Source organism: Xiphophorus couchianus, chromosome 20, assembly GCF_001444195.1.
Source record: "Xiphophorus couchianus chromosome 20, X_couchianus-1.0, whole genome shotgun sequence".
Taxonomy (NCBI): Eukaryota; Metazoa; Chordata; class Actinopteri; order Cyprinodontiformes; family Poeciliidae; genus Xiphophorus; species Xiphophorus couchianus.
Window position 1 is genome coordinate 12,981,404 of NC_040247.1, and position 14,241 is coordinate 12,995,644.

A 14,241-nucleotide genomic window follows, 5' to 3' on the forward strand; every position below is an offset into this window, starting at 1 on the left:
ATTATAATTATGGAAAAAATATGGATCATAATTTTACTGAAGGCGCTCCTATCTTTAGAAAAACTACGGCTGGTCCTCTCGGGCGTTCTCAACATGCAGGCTGTGCAGTTTAGTGATGAGCTTTAAAGTTCTGAGTTTTTAAAAAAAATAACTCAGTGATTATAACTTTTTAATACTGCAGTATTTTTTCCTGTTAAAAAACATCTAAAAATGTTTTTGATAAGATATTGAAGGTTTTGTTGGTGTATAAGTATTTAAATGAAATGTTCCTTCCAGACCGGTTTAAAGCCCAGCAGGAGGAAAATGTCGGCTGGCGAGTTTGTGTGAAGATACGATTCTCATTTTGCTGGAGGACGTTATGAATTCATGCTGTTGCCTGTAGATGAGAGTGACTGAGTGATTCTGTCCTGAACCAAACTGCATAGCGAGCAAATCACAGCCGATATAAATGCAGTCTCAGTGGGCGCCGGGGTCGCAGAGCTTTCTGGATGTTTCAACCCGAGTGATGCAGAACAGCAAATAAACTGTCCTGCTGTGTGGATTTAAAGTGGGCTCAAACGCAGCATGCCGAGGCGTCGAGTAGATTATGTGAATTTTAATGAAAGAATGGAGAACAAAATATTGAAAACAAAAATCATGGAGGACAAAGGGAGCCAGAGTAGAACAAAAAATCACCAGGAAGTAACAAGATTTTACAAGAGTAACCAGAAAAGTCTAAATACTGTTTTTAGTTAGTTGAATGACAGTAGCTGCATTTCCACTGACCATTTTACTTCACAATTTGACTTTTCAAAATAAATTTGCTTAATAGAAACTTGCTAAATTCAGAAAAACTCATATTTTTTGATAAAAGATATTTGTGCTAGGATGAGGTGGTCAAAATTAGTGTATTAGGCAAAAAAGCTAAATTTATTTGTAATTTTTTCCAGTGATCAGCAACATGATGTTGCTCAAAAAGATGCAAAAAAATGAAGTGGTAGGAAGATTTTTTTTATGACTTATTCACGTGGTATTTTAATTACGTTTCTTATTGAAAATTCAGCATTTATGAGATTGTTTTTTTTTTTACATGTGCAAAATGTCTACAAAATTTTGTGTTCGTTTGTAATGGAAACACAGCTTCTGTCTCAATGTTTTTTGAGCCGTTCTCTGTGAAGAGATGGATGTCGGTGAAAATCCCCTTTTGTTGAAGCAGCTCATCTGGGAGCAACAACAAGTCACTTAAACCCTTTTCTCCTTGTTCTGGTGCTCAGTTAGATCTCCAGCTGATCTTTGTTTGCTGCCCGGCTTCTACTGGAGAACCTGCGTTTTCTTTAGTCGAGTTTTTACGTTTAGTGTGACAAAAGAAAATAAAACCCAAGAAGTTGCTTCCTTTAAACGTCTTATGCTGGTTTTTCTATCCCCAGTGGACAAGTCATTGCAAATCCGTGGAGATTTGAGTTCAAAAACATTAAACACCGACTAAAATTCAGAGTCACTCGCCCTGACCCGGTTCACTTCCACAGCTGACCATTGGCTATTAAGTCAAGTGGTTTCTGGCGCTCTCCACCTCAGCTCTGATGTCTTCTCGGCTGGCTCTGTCCTCCGCAGACTCTCTCGCACACAGAGACATGCTGAGCATCATTAAACAGCTCTCTGCTCTGTTCTCCTCGGGCTCACGAGTAGCAGGCATGTGAATATGGAGAGTTCTCACTGTTTGATGTGGGAGAGGAGTCAGAAAAGCCCAGAGAACGTGCTGGCAACAGTTTTTACCTCACAGGAATGTCTAACTTGGTAACAGTGTTGATTTGAAGCGCCTTTGAACTCGCTGGGCTGTTTACCTGCAGATAAACGTGGTAATGAATGATAGAGGCAATACCTGCACGTCCAATAAGAAGACACCAGAAAGTGAATTTCCGGCATCAAAGCAGCTGATAATGATAATGGTTCCGAGCCGTCACCCCATATTAGAGCTAATTCAAAGTTTCTCTGTTTAATCCTCGTCTGTCGTACTTAAAGTTTATGAGTTGTGTGTTCTACCTGCCATTGTGCTGCAGCACAACGATACGCAGCGGCTCTGACCCACTTTCATTTGTCCTAAAAGACGGGTTCAGGCGCGCTCGCGCAAACAGTCCTAATTGGTGGAAGGCTTGTCACCGGTGCTGCTTCCAGCCTCGGCTTTTGAGATGCACTCCAGCGTGAAGCGTCAGGATTTTCAAATGTCATATGTGAGCTCACACAGCTCTTCTCTAACAAGCAAGCGTTAACCTCGGCTCTGAAGGCGAGAGGATCCTCATTTGCTCTCCTCATATCAGCAGATGAAGAGACGTTGCTTTTACTCTGTTTGCCACAAATGTCTTCAGAGTTTCTTCGTAGGTTTTCATCCTTTAAAACTGTGGTTAGAAGCAGCTGCAAGTGAAGCATCTTGTTTATGTGCATATCTGCATATTTGTTACTGATGTGAAGAACCAGCAAAATGTTTGCATCACGCTTTGATGATTGCAGCTTCAGCATCATTCAGCTCCCTCCAGTCTTACTGTGATACCTGTGATAAACATGTGGACTGCTGACTGAGCCGGCCGTTAAAGAAGGTCGATTGTGTGTCTAGTAAACCATCTCTCTTTGGATCAGGAGGGCCCGACTCCAATCCTAGAGAGCTGCAATCCTGCAACTTTGAGATACATTGCTTCTCCAACACACTGAATTAAATGTACTCAAGTAACGGTAGCACTACTTCTACATATTTTTTTATTCAAGTAAAAGTAAAAGGTAGCCATCTAAGAAGTTACTCAAGTAAGAGTGTAAAAGTATTTGGCAAAAAAGCTACTCAAGTATTGAGTACCAATCATTTACTATTTAAAAATTACATAATCAGACAGACCAAAATATAAAGTTATGTGTAAATGTAAGTATTTTAAAGGTCAGAATGAAAAGAATTCAAATACCAATTACAAAATAGTAAAATTAAACAAAAAACATCTATATCAGTTTCTTTCAACAAAAAACTAAATAAACTAACAAAAACTGCAGGTGTGTATCCGATGAATTTTTGTTCTTCAGTGAAGTTACTCACAGTGGGTAGAAAATCCACAAGTTTTACTTAAGTACTAGTAGAAATACTTCATAATAAAGTTATTCAAGTGCAAGTAAAAAGTACAGTGTAATAGAAATACTCCTAAAAATATTTTTTTCCTCCCAAAAAACCTCTTGTAACTGAGTAAATGTAACGAATCTTTGATCCTCCAGCAGATTTAAGAGTGGAAATTATGTCTTTCCCACTTTGTGTCTCTTCAGATCCACCTGTAGTGTTAGAATTTAAAATACTGTTAGTTTATAAATCACTGAACGGTTTAGCACCACAATACATTAAAGATCTGCTGTTGTCATAGCAACCTTCCAGACCTCTCAGGTCTTCTGGTTCTGGTCTGCTGTGCATCCCCAGAACCAGAACCTAGCGAGGAAAAGCAGCATTCAGCTTCTATGCACCACAAATCTGGACAAACTTTACCCCCCCCCCACTTGTTTAGAGGGGCTTTTGAAACATAATAAATGAAACAGTTAACATTTTGAAAGTTTCAGCTGTTGACTATGTTTTCTATGACCTTGTATTTTTGTGTTTTTATGATTTAAAGCACTTTGCCTTGTTGCTGAAGTGTGTGACACAAATAAACCCAGAGCCCAGTTTTAGTCTCATCTGACCAGGAAACAAGTCCAGTTAAAGTTACCGGTATGATGTAGTGACTAAAGCATCCATTCAGCATGCAAACAGACTGTAGTGGTTGTCATGGAGATTTAGTCCGTTTTCTCACTTCGTAGTCCTGTAGATGTTTTGGGCCTCAGTTGGATCAGAGTTGCTGCATTCTGCTGGTGCAAGTTTGTTTTCACCAAACCTTTTGTCAAATGAACTGCAGCCTAGCTTCTGAAAAACGTTTTCCCCTGAGGTGATGCTGGGAGTGCCAGCACTGATACGCAGTTCTTTATGTAAATAAAACTTTCTTCTTTTCATCTCCTCAGCTGCCACTTCCTCTGAGCATGTCATATATTTCTATATATTGTTGGCAGAGGTTTTTCACCTGTGTTCTTGGCTTGGGTGAATCCCACAGCCTCAGCTTTCACACTAATTAGCTTGAAATCTTCCTCGTCGTTGTTCGTACTTGGCAGCAGTTGTGAGATACTTTCATCATGTTGCTATCCTGAGTTTGTATCTCGTCTTCCCTCCACCTGTAACTGGGTTCAGTTTCTCCAAGTGTTTGTTTTGGTTGTGTGTACCCACAATGGTTTGGTTCACTGAAAAGAGACCGGATGCTTTGTGGCAGAGGAACTCCTGAACTCACCTGTGTGTGTGCTGGCGCTGAACTTTCTTGTATTATTCTCCTCTACCTTTCTCTCATCATTAGTGTTAATTAGCTCAGAGCCACTCAGATGAATCTGAATTATGACATTAATATACATTAAATGACTTTGAACTGTTAAAAAATAAACCAGTAGACAATCTCATTAGCTTCTTAGCCAACATTTGTCAACTCCTTTGGCCTGCATCCCTGTCCTCGCTTCTTTCGCCACCGAATTACTGCCACCTCCAAATCTATGGCTGGTTTTGCTCACTTTAAATTTTAAAAACAAACTTTTGCGACCTGCAAGACAGCTCAACATACATCAAATTTGCATTGGCTCCGTGCTTCATGTGACCCTGGCACAGATAGAAATCGCTCCCATTTTCTCTGAGGCATCACAGTTTTCGAAATATAATGGAAACTTTATTTTATACTTTATTTTATTCTTATCATTTTTAGCATTTTTTCCTCATTTCACCACTAAAGAATGTGTTCATCTTGTGACTTTGCCTGTTTCAACATGAGCTCAACATGCAGTAAGTTTTATAACGATTATTTATGTTATGAGTGTATCAGGCTGTAACTAATTATTATTTTCATAACTGACTATTCCATCAATTATTCTGAATATTAATTGATTAACAAGATCATTAAATTGGCACATTCTGCAGTTTTTTAATTTAACCACTTAAGACTTTTTATGCAATATTAGAAATAAATTAAAATATTCAAATCAACAAATATAATATTATTTTAAAAAATATTGTTTCAACAATTGATTTGATTAATCGTTTCTGCCTTGGCATGTGTTTGAGTCAACGTTGTCTGCTCTTGTTCTTTCCATCACAAACATGTGATAGAAATCTTATCCCATTTTGAACAGTAGCCAAGAGAAATGGGCCTCTGTGTCGCATCATAATTAAACCCCAAAGGGAAATGAGAAGTACTAAATTACTAAAACAAAACTCAGCAACCAGCTTAAAATAAAGAGTCATACAAAACAAAAATATTTCTTATTACACTGGAATTGTTGATGCTAATAAGTGTGATATTGATGACTAGATGTTTTTTTGTCAATTGAATTGCCTAAACACTTTTCAGTGTTGGATTATTGTACATATAGGCCAAATTTATTTAAAGACTTCTTGTTATGTGTGGTTCCGATAAGTTTGCAGGTTGCTTTGCTAGCAGTGATGTGTAGCCGGAAAACTCTTTTGCATAACAGAGAAAGACTTTAGTCTACCAGACTAAACAATAGTTCGCAAAGGGAATAAACTGTTTTTATGTAAGCTTCTGTCTTCGCGACTCTGGCTGTCACTAATGTTGTTTTTCTTCCACCTACACAGCAAGATACTTTTGAAGATTTTTCATCAAAGTCACAGTGGGAGATATTTAAAGTCAGCGATGTAGAAGTAGATGAGGCAGATTGCGGTAAAGTGCAAGCAGCAATAACTGCAGGTATTTTTTTTCCTCTGTGCTGCCTTTTCTTTCTCGTCCTCTGTAATTAATTTGAGATGTTTTTAAAGTCATAATGCACGCACTGAAGAGCTCGTGATCTTTTGTTCGAGCATATATCCCATCTCTCTCTCTGACTCCCCTGCACTTATAGTGTGGAAATCTGTAACCTGTGAGTTTTACTCAGAGCTGAGAAGAGAAATTTAAGTGTAAAGTGGTTTCATCAGGTGGATGATTATTAAAACCATCAGAGTTTTTATGTTCAATCAATGATCTGACTCCCCTCTGAGCTCTTGTGTTTCTGAAGTCTTTGACTCAAAGAGTAGAAGAGCGGCGAGGTATTTCTCCGTCTCTTATTCTCCTCACTAGGTGGCACACTGATCAAAGTTATGCCAAATCAGCTTCACCCATTAAACCGAAGTAGAGTGCAGTCTGAATACAGTACGGGTTATTACTCAGTCATGAATTAGCGTCAGAATGGATGTGCGATGACCTTTTTCTTGTAGTTTTTCCCATTCATCTTTGTGGGTAATTGCATGTTATTAAAAGTGGGGGCATTTAAAAAGATAAAAGGTTCAAATTATCGAGTATAATAAATAATTTATGTCTTAAATGTCAAATATTTTACTGGAATAGGCAATAAAAGTTAGAATGAAGCAAGCTTCTAATAAATGGTAAAAGAGAAGGATGTTTTTTATTTCAATGTTGCAGCAAAGGGTCAGAGCTACCAGATGGTGGCAGTGTTGCCACGAGCATTTTGGATTCCCCGTTTTAGGGTTTTTATGTTCGGATGGAGAAGTTGTCATGCTGAGATTATGATAGCTCAATTGAAGAGTGCCAGAAAGGCTTTTATCTCCTCTGCTTAGATTTTTTATTTTTTGCTGGAAATGAGATCTGCATATTCTACATTTGCAGATAAGAGATGTGTGAAGCGAAGCTGCTGTAGAGCAGAAATGTTGAGAGAGGTGTTTGATCAGATGTCTGGCTGATCCCATTAATCTTAAATCCTTCAGATTATGGTGATGTCTGGTTTCATCCTCATATTTTGGCTTCATGGATGAAATCCTTAAGCAAATTAAATCCTTTACACCTGAAGATCAGCTTCATGTGTTCAGGGAGTCTTTTTTTTTTGTTGTTCATTAGTTTTATTTTATTCTCAGGCAAATTATAGATGATTTTACTCATTAAAGGAAAAGAATTACTCACCTCTTTGCTAAATCATGAACAAACCGTGATTAAGCACATCTTTTATTCATCTTCACTAACCTGATTACTGTTAAACTCTTACAACAAAACACTTTATAGACAACCTGTTATGCTTTCTTGAACAAGTTAATGGTCTGCAAAAGATGTTAATTCCTTTTTTTAACAAAATCATTGTAAAATCTAAAATAACTGTGTAGAAAACATATATGTGAAATTTCCTGCAGAAATGTTATTTGCAAATACCAGTAAGCAGAACTGACCAGACTGATCTTTTAGTCTGTTCAGTTCTGCCTGTTTTGAGCTCCTTTCAGAATGAGCCGTTTCAGAATATTTGGTCACTTTAAATCCAAATAAGCTGCTGCTGGCCACGCCCCCAAATCAACGTTTACACTCACACTTGAAAATGGCTGCAAAAAGATGCGCAATAATTCAACCATACATCTTTGAAAAGCAGAAGTGGAGTCTCCCTGGACAACCAAGCAAGTGGTTTCTGAATAGTAAGTCAACAATAAAACATTTGTCTTTTCCAGAAGTCATACAGCACATACAGCAGTAAAACCAGCTGGCTTTAGTTCTGCTGGGGTTACTAGGTAACTGACGGAACTCTGCTGGGGTTACTAGGTAACAGACGGAACTCTGCTGGGGTTGCTAGGTAACAGGGCAGTGCCTCCTGATTTGTGACGTTACTTTTGCAAAAAACAACTGGTTGGTTGTTTTTTTTAAAGAGCTTGAGCTGGTTTTAGAAACAATTGAGACCCAAATGTGAAGTACAAAGTACTTTCATAGGTTTCCTATAATAGGCCCTGTCTGAAAACATGACGTTGCTAAAAGATCTTAAACAGAAACACAAAAAGCCGCCATCCACCCACAAAGGTAGAAAACATGGACATTGAGTCCTTCTAGGAATGGCTCATCTATCTAAATAACTCCAAGAGTTCATCAGCGACTCGTCCAGGAGGTTACAAAAGAGCTTCAACCGCAGTGCAGACCTCACTTTTCTCAGTTGATGTCAGCGTCGACCATTCCATGGTAAGATGGAGACTGACCCCTTGCTGACACCGGTTCCTCCCATCGATGTAGATTTCCGCCTCCAGTGCCTCAGCTCTGCTTCAGAAAGATAATTCAACCTTCCAGAAAGCAAAGATGGTTCAGCAGAGGTTCAGGAAGCTTGATGAGGTCGACTCTAAAGACAAGGATCGAGAACAAGAGAGTGCGAACGAGTTCAATCCACGGAGGCATCAACTCGCTAAACCCAGAACTTATACGATCTGCTACTGTCATGTTGGCGCCAGAAACCATAACATAGATTCATGTATCTAATGGAGTTAATGCCTTTTTAACGGTTCAATGCTGTTTTGGCAGTAGAACTGGGACCCACGCAGTATTAGGCAGGAGGTCCTAATACTAATTATGTAAATCACCAGCGTACCACCAGAAATTTAGCTTGGACTGCAAACTTTGCAGCTTACATCCAGAAAGTGGAGCTTAGAAACAGTAAAAATTGATTTACAGGACTCTAATAAAATGTGCTTTGGAGTTAGAAAAGAAAGAAAAAAGCCTTTACTGCCCCACAGTGGAGAAAATTCAGGTGTAAAAGCAGCAAAGTGACGGAACACTGAGGTTCATACAAAGACAAAAGTCTAAAGATATCAAAAACATAGTTAAAAATAATGTACAGTGGCTGGAAGGTGGTCAGTGACGATTTTCTGCAGGTATTTTACAGATGTGCTGACAGGTAAAACATACTAGACTGACTGATGAGATGATTTGCAGACATAAAATTAGACTATGAATGTAACATAAAAAACCCTAGTCAAATTAGAGAGGGGATTATTATTTTCAGCCAGGCATGAACAACAGTGTTTTGAAGAGGGAGTGAAAATGGCTGACTTATGAAGAACCCATGCAGTGAGGAGGCTTATTGCCAAGCAGACAAAACTTCATCCAACTAAAGGAAAGAGATGAGCGGCGGAAGAGAGACAAACACAAGAAAGGAATTAAGCTATTCAAACTGTTGTATAAAGAAACGGTTTACACTACATATGAGAAACTGTCTTGATGTATCATTTTGTTGTTACACAACATTGTTGGCGGCAATATTATCATTATTTTTGTTAATATTATTAGAGCTATTATTAGCATGTTGTCATGTTGGCGTTAAAGCTTTTGCCCACATGCAGAACACCACAAGGAACAGAAATCAGTTAAGGATTTTTATTGAGGCAAAGTTATGTGATGTGGTGGGGGATCCTGGGGTGGAGTCTGGAAGACAGCGGAAAACTGCGAACAGGAGGAGATGGTGAGTTCGGGTCAACTGGGAAACGGGAGTTATGATGGAAACAGATTGGTTCTTACGTGGGAAGGAATGATCACAATCAGGGAGATAGTCTGTGGGTTCCAGGCTGAAGTCAACGGATCCAGCTTCCATAAACGAGCGGGTTCCTAAGCAAGGAGGCTGCGGTGGAGGGCGGGCAGGTAAGTGATGACTTGACGGAGGTAGAGGCGAGGTCCGACTGCCAGCCGATGACAACTGAGAATCTTGAGATCTGACGGGAGAGGTGAAGACGGAACTCGGGCAACCAGTGGGTAACGTCCACGGCGTCACGAGGAGGGCTTTAACCAAAAAGCCAGGATGAAAGTCACTCTGGAGAATCCAAATGGTCTCGAGGCGAAAACGATTCCTGAAGAGCACAGAGGACAACGAAGAGTTACTTAGAGGAAAAAGGCTCAGAGGACTAACCTCGAGGGGCTCAGTGTACCAAGTAGGTAAAACACTCCGGCGTCGAAGTGCTGGCAGTCAGCTTCTTTAACCTCCAGAGGATGATGAGATAACGACCGCCAGGTGCGTAAAACCCCTGGGCGCGCCTCCCAGGTAGACAGCCTCTGGCTCCATCTAGTGGGCCACAGTGATGCTACAGACTGACACCAGGAAGAGGGGAAAAGAAAAACAAAAGGAAAAAAAAAGGACCAAGACCCCCAGAACCCGACACATGTCCATTGAATGTATTGCAAGAATCTGAAAGTAGATTGAAGATATGCTGATATAATACTTATAAATGGGATGAGATCATTTTGTTGTTGGAGAAGCAGTAGGTTTGAAAGTTTATTTATTGTAAATTTATTTATAACTTGACACATTCAATAAAATATGAAATACCAAAAATACAAATAAAAATAGCAGGCAGGTGTTGTCAAATGTTGTCAAATGATTTTGATTAATTGATCCCAAACGAGTTTGACTCTCTCGATTAAAAACAGGAGTTTTTTGGCTTGCTGTTCTGGAACGTAGACGGCAGCTGACGCAGTACCAAGAGCGAAAAACGTCAGCAATGATCCCAGTGAAGCAGCTATTGCTGCCAGTCAATCTTCCCAGGATTAGAGGTTCCCAGCAAATTGACCCAAAGCTGTGCAGTGCCAAGACAAATTAACTACCAAGTAATTTTAGTCTAGTTTCTAGTGCAAATGTTTTGTCATATTTCAAGTGTACTAGCTCATAAGTACATTTTCAGCAAGGCAGGAATTTGTTTTAAGTAAATAACTCCTTTATATTCATGAAGAAGTTCTAGTTCCACTTTCAGATTAATTCACTAGTAACTTAGCAAGAATATGTGTTGTCAAAAGTGAAATAACTATGTAGTACGTTTTCATGAATATTAAGGAATTATTGACTGAAAAGTTACTTGTAACTTAGTTTTTTATTTCAAGCTCGACTAAAATACTCGGTAAGATTTTGTGTTTTTGCACTTCAAAACCGCAAATCTACAGTGGAATTGAAAAAAGCGAAAAATCGAGCTGTTGCAATGGTCCAGTCAAAGCCCAGAGCTCAACTTGGTTTAAATGTTGAGGATGTTTGTATAAACAAACATCAGCAAGATGCATGGACTGAATAAATATTGTATGGAAGAGTAAGAAATAAACCCCTCAACAACAGACAGAAAGCTAGAAACCTTTATGAGATGTATTTTATTTATTTTCATTTATTCTGGCTTGACTAACCATACCTCACCTGTATTTTTTTATACAAACTTTAATATCCTGCTTAAAATGAATAGAATTTTAAAAGAGAGACAAACATTTCCTGTTCATTTTGCAATGTTTTGTTGCAGGAACCTGGTGAAAACAAAACAAAACAGAATAACAGTAGGCCTGTCGCCATAACACATTTAGCTGGATGATAAATTGTCCCAGATGGTTTTGCGATAAATTATAATATGGTTTTGAGACAATTTTAAACTGAATGCAATAACACGTTCTCAAAGATTAATAAACTGTAAATTCTAGTGAACATTTAACACTGGAAATGGAAGACATTTTAAATATCCAAAATAAATAAACAAAACAACAAATAAAATGAATCATGAAGTCTCTGTAAATTAAATTGTCCTTCAAAAAAAGGGCTATTTGAGACCAAAGCTGTAGACTGAAGACTCTTGTCAACCAGTTTTTGGCAGAAAGAGGAAAATGATGAACCAGAGAAATTGTTTTATTGTTTTATTGCTTATTCTGACAGGACTTCATAGCAGTGCCATAATGGATTTAAAACTAAAGAGGTTTTTCCAAATTTTACACGATCCAACCTTTTTAATTACGAGAGTAGCAGCTTTATCTGGTTTCACTTTGACCTGAATCAAAGTAAAGCAGTCTGTTTTTCAGTATTGTGTGAATATTTAGTTGTGAAGTGATTAAAATGTGGCTGAGTTTTCTCTCTTGGGATTGCTGTGGATTTTTACAAACTCCCTGATCCTTTCCGCTGATTCTGAGCCCTTTTGGCGTTGAACAGCAACGTGTTTGGAGCAGCTTCAAATTGCTTTGGCCGAGACGGCCTGACTGCCGAACCGAGCGGACTCCAACTCCAACAGAAGCTGAGGATTTGGTTTTATTTGCTTTTTATCACAGTTTCTCACAAGAGAGTTGTTTGAACTCATGTAGCTGCGTCTCAGTCATCTGCATTTAAAAAGACTCCAGTGATAACAATGATAACACAAAATGGGAGTGATTACTTCTCTGTGCGCAGGGACGTTGTGTTATGAGAGAGTTTTGTCCTTTTTTTAATATGGAGATTAAATCCTCTCTTCACAAACACTGTACCGGCTGACTGAACACCAACATGCCTCATTAGAGTCTCATTGTTGATGTTGTTTTTCTGCTGTGGGTGGCAACAAGGATTGTAATGAGCTGTCTGCATCTCACAGTCAGCAGCCACTGAGGGCCACCTGTGTGTAGGCGTGCGCTTCACAAAAAGTACAATGTCCCTCTGATTTAAATGATTGCATGCCATTACATCATGGTAATATTATGTTCTAACAATTAAAAAGACAGAGATGCGAGAAATGAACACATCCAAGATATGGTTTATACACACTCCGTCCTTTTGAAAACTTTATTACTTAACTTTAGCGAAAATAAATTTACAGTAAGTCTAGTAACTTGAACTTTTAAACTTGTTTTTGACTCAAAATATCTTCCATACATCCATCCCTCTATTCTCTCCATTTGTCGTTGGGTGAGAACAAGGCTACTTAAGCATCAATAAACAATACGACGATATGTGCTGGGACAGAAGTAAATAAAAAAACTCTGGTATTAAATCAAATTTTTGTTTATTTCCGTCCAAATTCAGGGACTGCATCCTTTAAAGCCTGCATTTGAAAGCTGATTAAGTTGCAACGATGTCTTAATTTAAAAGCTTTTCCATATCTGGTCCACAAATATGTCCTCTTTTTTCCTCAATTTGAAGAATTGGTCTGTCTTATCCTTCACAGCACAGCAAATACCAAGATTCATTGCAGGCTGAACTTAAAATTTAAGAGTGTTAAAATTTGGGGGTACAACATGAAAAGCTGAGATCTGTTATTCAAAATTCCGTTTTTTTGCACGTTTTGTGCTTTCATTTGGATTTCTACGGCTTCTAGAAACAGTCCACGTGCTGCAAACAACCCACTCAGCTGTTTTCTGGCAATAAGTTAATGTTTTTTGGTTAATGAGTCGTGTCAAAAGACTCTCCCATAGTCGAGTCAGAATCGGCAGGCATTCCCCGTTACCTAGCAACCCCCAGCCGGGGCCCTAGCCCCGTTACCTAGCAACCCAAGCTGAACTCCCCAAGACTAAATCAGCTGTACGTTCTGTACAGTTGTGTAATACCACATCTGTGTGCTGCCATTTTCACAGAGTCAAAGTTCAATTGGGGGCGTGGCCAGCCGCAACTCATTTGGCAAGACGCCCTAAAACATCTCATTCTGAAAGAAGCTCAACACAGACGGGCTCAAAATAATGAGAATAAAATCTCATTATCTAAGAAAGATTATGTTTTGTATAACCCATACACCTAGCCTAACTTATTCAAGGATGCATAATAGGTCACCTTTAAAGTGGTTGTGTTGTTAGGCTCTTATTACTCATGTATTTTAACACTATTAAAATATATTTATTTAATTAAGTCATTAATTTAGAAAGTTTTGAATAAGTAAAAAAGAAAAACGTTTGGGCAGCATTTTTGCTAGCTTTAGTCTGTGCTGTCATTGTTGCTAGGCAACCGGATATATACTGATATAAAGGTGGGAATAAATCTGATGGATCTAGACCGCATGTGTCAAACTCGACACATGCGGGCCAACCTGGCCCGCTGTAGCTTTTTATTTGGCCCTCATAACGCCAAAATACTCCAGTTTTTCACAAATCTGTAAAATTCAAGCAAAATCAACAGATCCCCACATTTTTTTCCTGATTTTTACTGCACATTTTTCTCAAAATTGGCCAAAAATATTGGGTGTAAGTGACTGCTGCCTCAGCTTTACTTGATGTCGAGTACGGCGATTAAAAAAAAAAGTCACATTTAACATTAGACATTAGCACAAATATTTCTAAATTAACACCATAAAATCAGTGATTCTGATAACAAAAATCCACATAAACAATCACAAAATCCTGGATGGACTGATCAGTGTGAAAAGATATTTAAAATTATTTCATTTTAAGAGACACTTATTGAATGCAGAAACAAACAGATGTTTATTGATATTTTAACAGTTTAATGGGTTTTATCAATAGATTCTGGCATGACATTAAGAACATTCAGATTTCTAATATGGACCAAAATGAAAATGAGTTTGACACCCCTGCTCATTTATTTACCTTAATAAATAATAAATGTTTCTGACCTCACTGAAAACAACACCGCAGGCTAAATAACTCAGTAGATCTCTTCAGTAAGAAGATAAAAAATATCAATGTTGTTGGAAAAGGTGGTAATAATCCAGGATATCTGAGA

General features: G+C 38.4%; 1 protein-coding gene and 1 long non-coding RNA gene across 4 annotated transcripts in view; one reads left to right on the top strand and one right to left on the bottom strand.

Moving 5' to 3' along the window:
- The window catches only part of LOC114135075 (kazrin-like), a 173,292-nt gene that overhangs the window by 17,639 nt on the left and 141,412 nt on the right, over positions 1 to 14,241 (top strand). The window lies entirely within an intron of this gene.
- LOC114135085 (uncharacterized) lies at positions 9,218 to 9,961 on the bottom strand. The gene is made up of 3 exons (XR_003593536.1): positions 9,734 to 9,961; positions 9,330 to 9,655; positions 9,218 to 9,254 (listed from the first exon to the last, which is right to left on the bottom strand). It is a non-coding gene; the product is annotated as an uncharacterized LOC114135085 (long non-coding RNA).